Raw genomic sequence first — 12,014 nt, 5'->3', positions numbered from 1 at the left:
TTTATGTCTCTTCCTCTTAGTTTCATTGTCAATTTTGCCATTTCAGCATATTCCATTGTTTTGGTTGAGACACCTTCTTCTTTCCAATGTTATGCTAATAATGTCCATGCAGCCATAGTTGCATACATAAATAAATTATTTTGTGATTTTGGTAAATCCACGCATATAATACCTATTAAGAAAGCTTCTGGTTTTTTAACAAAGCTTATTTTAAACATCTTCAATTCATTATAAATCATTTCCCAATCTTTCTTAATGGTTTTACATTCCCACCACATATGAAAAAAATGTCCCTTCTGTAGTTTTACATTTCCAATGCTCGCTTTCCTTAGATTTATACATTTTTGCTAATTGTAACAGGAGTTAAGTACCATCTATACATCATTTTCATGCAATTTTCTTGGATCACAACTTTATGTCCTTCCATAGTTTTTCCAATTCTACCATCTGCATATTATGTGCCCATTTAATCATGACAGATTTACCCTCTTCATCTTTCGTTTCCTATTGTAGCAACAAATTGTACATTTTCAAGACTAGTTTTGTGACATTTTCTATTATTTCTCTCTTAAAGGTTGAAATTTCATACGAAAAACCTGTCTTTTTCTCATTCTTAAATATTTCATTTAACTGAAAGTATTGTAACCAATCCGTTACATTCTCTCTAATTTCGTTAAATTTTTCCATTTTAATTTGTTTTCTGATTCTATTAACAATTCTCTGTATGTAACCCATTTTGTGTCCATATTTAATTCCCAGCCCCCTGATATTGCCTCCAAGGAAGAAAGCCACCATGGTGCTTTTTGTTCTAGTAATCCTTTGCACTTCTCCCAAACTTTAAAAATCACTTTCCTTATAATGTGATTTCGGAAAGTTTGATGTACTTTTGCCTTTTCATACCACAGGTACGCGTGCCATCCAAATCTATTGTCATATCCTTCCGGTTGATTTCACTTCTGGTCATCTTGCTCACTGTTCACAGATAACCCTACGTATGTAACTTCTGGTTATGTACAATTTTGTAGACTGCTTTCCCACAAGCGGAGTTTTAACAAATCACTTAAGTGGTTGCTGAAATAATCCAATAAAAGAACGTGTGAAATCTCAACACTGAGTCTAGCGAGCCAGCAGCATTCATTTTTATTTACTGACACTCTTATTTCTAGATGGCCTTTCAGCCCCAACAACTCCCAAAGGTAGTTGAAACAATAAGTAAAGGGACCCCTGACCATTAGGACCAGTCGTGGCCGACTCTGGGGTGGCGGCGCTCATCTCGCTTTATTGGCCGAGGGAGACAGTGTACAGCTTCCGGGTCATGTGACCAGTATGACTAAGCTGCTTTTGGCAAACCAGAGCAGCGCACGGAAACACTACCTTCCCGCCAGAGTGGTACCTATTTATCTACTTGCACTTGACGTGCTTTCGAACTGCTAGGTTGGCAGGAGCAGGGACCAAGCAACAGGAGCTCACCCTGTCGCAGGGATTCGAACCGCCAACCTTCTGATCGGCAAGTCCTAGGCTCTGTGGTTTAACCCACAGCGCCACCTATCGTCCCGTACGGAAGGTCAAGCACACGGAATCGCTACTCACTATTGGCTGGACGCAGGTGGGATTGCAAAACCTGTAGCGGTTTTGCTATGTAAATATGTTACCGCAGGTGTAATTTAGAGCTGTTCATCGGCTTAGTTGAGAAGGATAAAAAGCCAAGCAGTGCCCGCGGGTTTCAAACTGCTGCCTGTGGGCAATTGCAGGACCCAAGCTACGCGTTGGTTGATAAAACCTACAAGTCGCCAAAAAAGAAATACTGTAAACCCACACCCAAATAAGTCTCTTATAACACAACAGCAGGAGCAAACTGTGTCAGAGTTAGCCAGACAGCCAAGGTTAATTCTCATTCACTCTTATTTCCAATGTTCAGAGGGCAAGTGGCAAAGTTCACACAGGATGGGAAGCACCAACAGGCTTGGGAGAAGCCCAAGATTTGCAGAAGTTCTGACAGATGGGGGGAATGCCTTAAGGAGGGCACCCCAAAAATACAGCTGGATGAGCATACCCAATGGCCACAAAATGCTGAGCTTGATCTACACATGCGGTGGTAGGGGGCGTTGAAGATTCATTCCCTGTGTCTGCAGTCATGGGATTGTTGTCTATCACATGACTGTATGTTTTGACTCCACAGAGTGGGAAGTGATGGAGACAGGATGTTTGTGTTACTGTGTTCCGTGAAGTGGGACTATTTGTTCATTTTCTCTTTTCTGTCTGATGCTAGAGAGAGAGGGAGCCATGTTGCAGTGCTCCGTGTGTGTTTATATGTAAATAAAGTAGATTAGCCAAAATGCTGAGTTGCTGAGGTCTGTTATGCAACTGCGCTAACTCTGCAGATCCCTAAGTATGCTGGTGTTGGTTGGCATCAGTTGCTGTGATGTTTGGGCATGTGTCTCTGCCAGGGTCCTACTCGTGTGTAGGCTGAACTCCTGACAGGGGGCTCTGTAGAGGGGGTGCCCCATGTCAGGCTGCAGATGAGCAGAAACGGGACAAATTCATGGTGGATCAAGCTATAGGCAACTAGCCAAGATGCCTCTGCTCTGCCTCCATAGTTGCTTCCCAATACCAGTTGCTGGAAGCCCCAGGAGCGGGGAGAGTTGCTCTTCTGCTCTGGTCCTGCTTGTAAGATTCACATAATGGGCATCTGTTTGGCCCCTGTGAGAAGAGGATGCTGGACTAGATGGGCCACTGATTCAGAGAGCCAGTGTGGTGTAGTGGTTAAGAGCGGTAGACTTGTAATCTGGTGAACCAGGTTCGATTCCCCGCTCCTCCACATGCAGCTGCTGGGTGACCTTGGGCCAGTCACACTTCTCTGAAGTCTCTCAGCCCCACTCACCTCACAGAGTGTTTGTTGTGGGGGAGGAAGGGAAAGGAGAATGTTAGCCGCTTTGAGACTCCTTCGGGTAGTGATAATGCGGGATATCAAATCCAAACTCTTCTTCTTCTTCTTCAGCAGGTCTGTTCTTCAGTTCTTATGTTTGAATGATTTTCAACCAGGCATAGGCAACCTTCAGCCCTCCAGATGTTTTGGACTACAAGTCCCATCCCTGCCTTGACCACTGGTCCTGTTAGCTAGGGATCATGGGAGTTGTAGGCCAAAACATCTGGAGGGCCGAAGGTTGCCTATGCCTGGTTTAAACCATGAACAGAATCTGCTCTTTTCCGGTACAGTGGTACCTCAGGCTAAATACTTAATTCGTTCTGGAGGTCCATTCATAACCTGAAACTGTTCTTAACCTGAGGTACCAATTTAGGTAATGGGGCCTCCCGCTGCCGGAGCCCGATTTCTGTTCTCATCCTGAAGCAAAGTTCTTAACCTGAAGCACTATTTCTGGGTTAGCGGAGTCTGTAACTTGAAGCGTATGTAACCTGAGGTACCACTGTACTTCTTTCTTTTTCTTGTGTAAAATATTTGAAGACTCCTATCCAAATGAGACTTCTTCATGTCAGGCAGCAGGTGTCGCCCTTGGACAATAATGAATGTAGCTCTACTTGCTGCAGCAAAGGCACAATTCAAAGAACTGGCTTTGTGAATATTCCAGGTCCTGACAATGGTTTGTGGAAACGGGGAGTGCCCATGTCCCACCAAAAAAAACCTTGAAGCTTACAACCCTTCCTTATTTATTATTTAAATCCCACCTTTTTCTCCAAGTGGGTTCTCCCCTCATTTAATCTCTGCAACAACCCTGTGAGGTAGGTCAGGCTGAGGGACAGTGACTGGATCTCCAGGCCGCCCAGTGAGCGTCAAGGCCGAGGGGGGATTGCAGCCCTGGTCTCCCAGGTCACATTCTGACATTGCAACCTCCACGCCTCTGAAGGATGCTCAGCCAAAGGCACCTTTAGAGCTTCTGCTTATGTGGTGGACCTAGAATCATAGAATCATAGAATCATAGAGTTGGAAGAGACCACAAGGGCCATCGAGTCCAACCCCCTGCCAAGCAGGAAACACCATCAGAGCACTCCTGACATATGGTTGTCAAGCCTCTGCTTAAAGACCTCCAAAGCAGGAGACTCCAGCACACTCCTTGGCAGCAAATTCCACTGTCAAACAGCTCTTACTGTCAGGAAGTTCTTCCTAATGTTTGGGTGGAATCTTCTTTCTTGAAGTTTGGATCCATTGCTCCGTGTCCGCTTCTCTGGAGCAGCAGAAAACAACCTTTCTCCCTCCTCTATATGACATCCTTTTATATATTTGAACATGGCTATCATATCACCCCTTAACCTCCTCTTCTCCAGGCTAAACATGCCCAGCTCCCTTAGCCGTTCCTCATAAGGCATCGTTTCCAGGCCTTTGACTATTTTGGTTGCCCTCCTCTGGACACGTTCCAGTTTGTCAGTGTCCTTCTTGAATTGTGGTGCCCAGAACTGGACACAGTACTCCAGGTGAGGTCTGACCAGAACAGAATACAGTGGCACTATTACTTCCCTTGATCTAGATGCTATACTCCTATTGATGCAGCCCAGAATTGCATTTACCTGTGATAAGGTAAAAAAAAATTGGGAATCAATTTATAATGAACTCAAAAAAATATTTAGATATACTTTCCCCATAAGACCGGAAGCGTGTCTATTAGGCTTAATAGGAACAGAAATTAAAATAGAAGATCAAAATTTGTTCATGTATGCTACAGCTGCCGCGAGGACCCTTCTGGCCCAAAGATGGAAAGTACAAGATATACCAACTATACAGGAGTGGCAGGCAAAGTTGACAGAATATGCAGAACTTGCCAAACTGTCAGGGAGGATCCGGGACCAGGGAGATCAAAGATACCAAAATAACTGGAGTAAATTTATTGAATATTTAAAGAAGAATTGTAAAGAGGTCAAGACGCTAACAGGATTGACACAATACCTCCAATGTATAATAGTACTAATTTGAGAATGATGTGTGTGATGGAAAGAGGATAAATATACCAGTTGTGGGGACGGAGGGGGGTCGTGACTCGGCAGAGTCAAAGGGAATGTATGGTGCTATTACAATTTGTTGGAAAAGAATATGTAAGGAAAACAATAAAAATTCACTTGGGGAAAAAAAATGGAGCAGACGAGGACATTAGAGGCCTGGCCAGGGGATATGGACCCATTCCTCAGATGCCTGAACAAGGCTAGCGTTGAATCAGTCAATGTGATTCCTGCATTGCAGGGGTTGGTCTAGATGCCCCGTGGGACCCCTCCACCTGCAATTCTATGAATGTGATAGCACTGCTCGACTGAAATGGCCAGGGGGCACTGAGCCCATTGTGCAAAGCTGCTTCTTGCCCCTACCCCTTGGGCAGGGACGTGCTGTCTGTTAGGGCCAGCACAATCTGCAAACCTTACCTTCAGTTCCCCACCCCCTGCTTTTGAAATAAGAAGCCTAAGATCATTTGCCAACTGGGGGTGTGACTTGGACGGAGACCAAGTCCCACCTGACATGAGTTCAGCCATAATGCATCCCACTTGGCCTCAGCCTGCCTGGTTCTTTTTTCTTTTTCCAAAATTGTTATTGATTTTCCAAATTTATAACAAACATAAACAACAACAAAAACAAAAAACATTACAATATAACAAACAAACATACAAACGTTTATCCTAACCATTATAATCTCACTTATGTTACCATTGTTAGATGACTTCCTCAAGTCCCTCTAGCCGAGTTTCCATATGAGTCATTGTAAGTCAATACTAATTTCTAATAAAATTAACCTAATCAATTAATATCTTTCTTTCTTATCATATTCACATATATCCATAATGTTATGCAATTTAAAACATTTAACTCCTAAGCCAAGTACACAAATAGTACTACTTATATTATCTTAGAATATTTTACTAAATAATCCTTAAATTTCTTCCCTTCTTCTTGGTACTCCTCCTCCTTCTGTTTGCGGACTCTTCCGGTCAGGTCGGCCAGCTCCAAAAAGTCCATCATCTTCATCTGCCATTCCTCCACTGTTGGTATTTCTTGTAATTTCCAGTATTTGGCTAACAAAATTCTTGCTGCAGTTGTGGCATGCAAAAACAGTCTAACATCTTTCTTGGGCAATTCCAAACCTGTTATTCCAAGTAGAAACGCTTCTGGTTTTTTAATAAAAGTATATTTCAACATCTTTTTCAACTCATTATCAATCTTTTCCCAGAGGTCTTTCACCTTGGGACACACCCACCACATATGGGAAAAGGCAACACAAACCAGCTGCTCTGACCCACTTAGCTTGCAAGTCTGTTATTCTTAGGTAAAGGTAAAGGGACCCCTGACCATTAGGTCCAGTCATGGCCGACTCTGGGGTTGCGGTGCTCATCTCGCTCTATTGGCCAAGGGAGCCTGTGTACAGCTTCCGGGTCATGTGGCCAGCATGACTAAGCCGCTTCTGGCGAACCAGAGCAGCGCACAGAAACGCCGTTTACCTTCCCGCTGGAGCGATACCTATTTATCTACTTGCTTTGATGTGCTTTCGAACTGCTAGGTTGGCAGGAGCTGGGACTGAGCAACAGGAGCTCACCCCGTCACAGGGATTTGAACCGCTGACCTTCTGATTGGCAAGTCGTAGGCTCTGTGGTTTAACCCACAGCGCCAACTAATTTTGCAACCTTGCAGTCTCTAGTTAGTAGTTTCCTGCTATTGTCAAAAGTACTGTGCTCCAGAGGGAGGCGGTCAAGGCAGCAAGCAAGCGCAGCACCTGCTCAAGCCACTTTCAGAGGAGCCAAGCACCCAACGCCTAGCTGGAGACGGACCTTCGGTCCAGTAACCGAGACAACTCAGGCTTCCTAGGGCTGATTTATAGCAGGGCTTGGACTGAAATCAAAGCAGGTCTGGGACAAGGAGGGAGGGAGAGCTAAGGAACAGTCACTCCCCAGCCCATGGGCAGGCAAACTAAGGCCCAGGGCCGGATGCAGCCCAATCGCCTTCTCAATCTGGCCTACTGATGGTCTGGGAATCAGCGTGTTTTTACATGAGTAGAATGTGCCCTTTTATTTAAAATGCATCTCTGGGTTATTTGTGGGGCATAGGAATTGGTTCATTTCCCCCCAAATATAGTCCGGCCCCCCAAAAGGTCTGAGGGACAGTGGACTGGCCCCCTACTGGAAAAGTTTGCTGACCCCTGCCCCAGCCCATCGCCTCCCCCTCTTTTAGTTTCCCTTGTCTTGGCCTCCTGTGTTGAAATATCTGGGTGAGCAGAGACGGCTTGCAGAGAACACAGCACCCCAGGCTAATAATAGCGGCCCTGCAGAGCTTGGTATGAAGGGAGTTTGCTTGCAAGGAAGCCATAATACCTTGGAGCTGTACCCTACTGTGGAACGATTAGCTGCTTCCAAGTGGAAGGCTGCCTTTAAAGATAAGAGGTCTTTTGCAAGGGGGACTCCTTCAACGTCTCCTAATCCAAGACTAGGAATTATGGGATGGGATGAAAGAAATCAGACTTTTAATTGTGCCCCAGGAAGAACAGTGCCTCGTCTCAGTTTCTCAACTCAGCAAAGGCAGTGGGAAATAATCAAGGCCACCCCAAGACATTTTGCTGCCTGAGCCAAAGATGGCACCCCTGCTTCCGCCAATTCAATATACGGGAGCTGGGGGTGGAGGCGAGAATTTGTTTCATAAAATCTCAGAATGGTAGATTTGGGAGGGACACCCCAAGAGTCAAATACTCCAACCCCTGCAATGCAGGTAAAGGCAAAGGGACCCCTGACCATTAGGTCCAGTCATGGCCAACTCTGGGGTTGCGGCGCTCATCTCGCTTTATTGACCAAGGGAGCCGGCATACAGCTTCCGGGTCATGTGGCCAGCATGACTAAGCCGCTTCTGGCGAACCAGAGCAGTGCATGGAAACGCCGTTTACCTTCCCGCTGGAGCGGTACCTATTTATCTACTTGTGCTTTCAAACTGCTAGGTTGGCAGGAGCAGCGACCGAGCAACGGGAGCTCACCCTGTCGTGGGGATTCGAGCTGCCGACCTTCTGATCAGCAAGTCCTAGGCTCTGTGGTTTAACCCACAGCGCCACCCATCGCAACTAAAGGCATCCCTAACAGATGGGATCTATGAGAGACTGGCACTTCTCTGTATGTTGCGATGCAGTTCTCTAACTGGTGTCTACAAAAATCCATACATTTGAGCGAGACATGTACAGGAATGAAGGCAGGAGTGAAAAGAGAATCCAAAATGCATGACATTCAGGAAAACGGCTTGCAGAGATGTGTGCATGAGTCAAGTGCCATACGAATGGCCTCGGGGATTCATCAAGAACACCACCAAGCCTGAAGGGAGGACATCTGTCCTGTAAGGGGAAAGGGACAAATTTGTTAATTTCAGTTTCCCTCACCATCCCCAATCCAAAATCCAGTTATCTACCTTTCTACAGCAGTTTGCCAGGTTTTCTCTGAAGTACAGTGGTACCTTGGGTTACATACGCTTCGGGTTATAGATGCTTCAGGTTACAGACTCCGCTAACCCAGAAATAGTACCTCAGGTTAAGAACTTTGCTTCAGTATGAGAACAGAAATTCGGCTCCAGCGGCGCGGCAGCAGCAGGAGGCCCCATTAGCTAAAGTGGTGCTTCAGGTAAAGAATAATTTCAGGCTAAGAACGGACCTCCGGAATGAATTAAGTACTTAACCCGAGGTACCACTGTACTCACAAAACTTCATCAGAATTTTAGTGCCAATTTCTCCCAATAAACATATTTTCTTTGTATGCACTCTTGAGCAATGCACATTTTTGCAAGCACTTTCACTTAATCTAATGCATTTTTGTATGCTATTTTCATCAGTATAGGTGTGTTTTTAATGCACACTTTTTAATGCACACTTACAAGCACGCAACATTCGGCTGGAGAACTGCCTTGCAGGATTGGGAGAAGTCTAGTTTCATTTTGGCACTCTGCTTTGAGAAATATGAACCAAGAAATTCCTAATGAAAATGCAAACAGTGTGAAAAGGAAAGGGGAGCCTATGTCCCATAAAGACTGACCTGAATTCCTCACTTATCATTTGGGCCCTTCTTTACATGCCTCCTCCATGTGAGGTTCAGAGGGTGGCCACATGAGAACCGGCCTTTTCCGCAACAGCTCCCCATTTGTGGATTGCTCTCCTTTAGGGACGCGGTTGGCGCTGTGGGTAAAACCACAGTGCCTAGGACTTGCCGATCGTATGGTCGGCGGTTCGAATCCCCGCGGCGGGGTGAGCTCCCGTCCTTCGGTCCCAGCTCCTGCCCACCTAGCAGTTCGAAAGCACCCTTAAAGTGCAAGTAGATAAATAGGTACCGCTTTATAGCGGGAAGGTAAACAGTGTTCCGTGTGCTGCGCTGGTGCTGGCTCGCCAGAGCAGCGATGTCACACTGGCCATGTGACCCGGAAGTGTCTGCAGACGGCGCCGGCTTCCGGCCTCTAGAGTGAGATGAGTGCACAACCGTAGAGTCTGTCAAGACTGGCCCGTATGGGCAGGGGTACCTTTACCTTTACCTTTTACCTCCTTTAGGTTGTCTTTGTCTATGGAGTTTTCTTGGCAGGGATACTGGAGTGGCTTGCCGGTTCCTGCTCCAGGTGGATCACGTTTGGTCAAAACTCTCCACTATGACCTGTCCATCTTGGGTGGCCCTGCATGGCATAGCTCATAGCTTCCCTGAGTTATTCAAGCCCCTTCCATGAAGGATCACTGCAGTTTTGACCAAACTGTGGGAGGCAGTGGAAGACAGGAGTGCCTGGCGTGCTCTGGTCCAGGGGGTCACCAAGTGTCGGACATGACTAAACGACAACTCCTTTAGGTGCCAGGTGAAAATGTTCTTCTTCAGCCAGGCCTTGAGGTGATTAATATTCTACAGCCTTTTAAATGTGCTTGTGGGATAGGGGGAGTTAATTGCTTTCTTGTTTTCGTTTTAACTATTTATTTGTGTGTTTATCTTGTGTTTTTATATCGTGAACGACCCTGAGATCTTTTGGTGAGGGGCAGTATATAAATCTAATCTAATCTATCTACCTACAGTATCTATCTATCATTCTATCATCTATCTATCATCTATCTATCTATCTATCTATCTACCATCTATCTATCTATCTATCTATCTATCTATCTATCTATCTATCTATCTATCTCTATCTATCTCTATCTATCTATCTATCTATCATCTATCATCTATCATCTATCATCTATCTATCTATCTATCTATCATCTATCTATCTATCTATCTATCATCTATCATCTATCTATCTATCTATCTATCTATCTATCTATCTATCTATCATCTATCTATCTATCATCTATCTATCTATCTATCTATCTATCATCTATCTATCTATCTATCTATCTATCTATCTATCTATCTATCATCTATCTATCTATCATCTATCTATCATCTATCTATCTATCATCTATCTATCTATCTTTATCTATCTATCTATCTATCATCTATCTATCTATCATCTATCTATCTATCTATCTATCTATCATCTATCTATCTATCTATCTTTATCTATCTATCATCTATCTATCTATCTATCTATCTATCTATCTATCTATCTATCTATCTATCTATCATCTATCTATATCTATCTATCATCTATCTATCATCTATCTATCTATCTATCTATCTATCTATCTATCTATCTTTATCTATCTATCTATCTATCTATCTATCTATCTATCTATCTATCTATCTATCATCTATCATCTGTTTCTTTGAAACTGCATTTTTTTCTTTCCTTTTTATGTTTTTAAAATTATTATTCAATGAAGATTTTTCTTTTTTGTAATGCAAAGAGGAGCAAATTTCCCTCCACTCCCTACATCCTGAGCCAGAAAATTGGCCCTTCAAATCCTTCCATGTCTCTCCAAGGTTTCAGGCTGTGGACTTTCCTGCCATATGGCAATCAAGCCTTTTCAGTGGAGAGACCGAGAATCAAACCTGGTTCCTGCTGTGTGCAACACACAGGGCTTGGCCACTAAGCTGTGGTCCCTATGTGATGCAGAAGCATCAGGGAGCATGGCCAAGGGCCATTCCTAGCGCACGTCCACCACCTCTCTCCCAGTGAGTTTGAAGACGTGCATTTCCCCTTCACACTTCGCAGCACACACAGTGAGCACACAAGACGGACAGCTGCCATGTCAAGGCAAATTGGCAAGCAGTATTGGGGAAGACAGGAAGGCCATTGCCAGGCTGAGGAAATCTTAGCTGATTCATCAAATGAGTGTTAATCATTTGACACACGTATATTTGCGTATGACTAAAAGCAAGAGGCTTGTTTGTGGGGGAGGGATGGATGGAAAGACGCTATTTTGTTGGTTTGTGGATGGTGCCAAGATGGAGCCATTTTCAGATATCTGAAGGGCTGTCACCTGGAATCATATCATAGAACTGTAGAGTTGGAAGGGACCCCAAGAGTCCTCAGGAATCAGATGGAAGGTGGAGCCAGCTTGTTTTCTGCTGCTCCAGAGGAACTGAACCAGTGGATTCAGATGACAAGAAACGATTGAGATTCGGACCACGCATTAGGAAGAACTTTCTATCAGTAAGAGCTGTTTGACAGTGGAATGGACTCCTTTGCAAGGTGGACTCTCATTTGTTAGAAGTTTCTGAGCAGAGGCTGGATGCCCATCCATCATGGATGCTTTAGTTGCCATTCCTGCATTGCAGGGGGTTGGAGTAGATGACCTTTGGGGGTCCCTTCCAGCTCTATGATTCTATGATTCTGCTATCTTACGGTGTTTGTGTGTGTGGGTTCTTTAGGTAGCAAGTGTGGGAATGTTCAGGGATGCAGGAGAGGATATATTGTTTGCTTATAGCCTTTTCCAACTTGTGTAAACAAGTTCACAATTTAGCAGAGTAACATTCCCCTTTTTAAACTTGCAGCGGATGCATTTGCTCAGGCTCGCAAAAGCCTCTATAATAACTGTCCTGGTATTTCCCCCTTAATCCCTCATAAAAGATAAGACACGACAGTCTTCTATAAAAGTATAAAAAGAGTTTACTCACATTCTGTTCACAATCGGATCCCAGAAGGC

General features: G+C 44.5%; 1 long non-coding RNA gene across 1 annotated transcript in view; it reads right to left on the bottom strand.

Moving 5' to 3' along the window:
- The window catches only part of LOC308594675, a 106,033-nt gene that overhangs the window by 5,953 nt on the left and 88,066 nt on the right, over window positions 1–12,014 (bottom strand). The window lies entirely within an intron of this gene.

This window comes from Podarcis bocagei (genome assembly GCF_964188305.1).
Source record: "Podarcis bocagei genome assembly, chromosome: 9".
NCBI classification, from domain to species: Eukaryota; Metazoa; Chordata; class Lepidosauria; order Squamata; family Lacertidae; genus Podarcis; species Podarcis bocagei.
The sequence above is the reverse complement of the archived record's forward strand: the minus strand, read 5'-3'. Positions and strand labels throughout refer to the sequence as shown.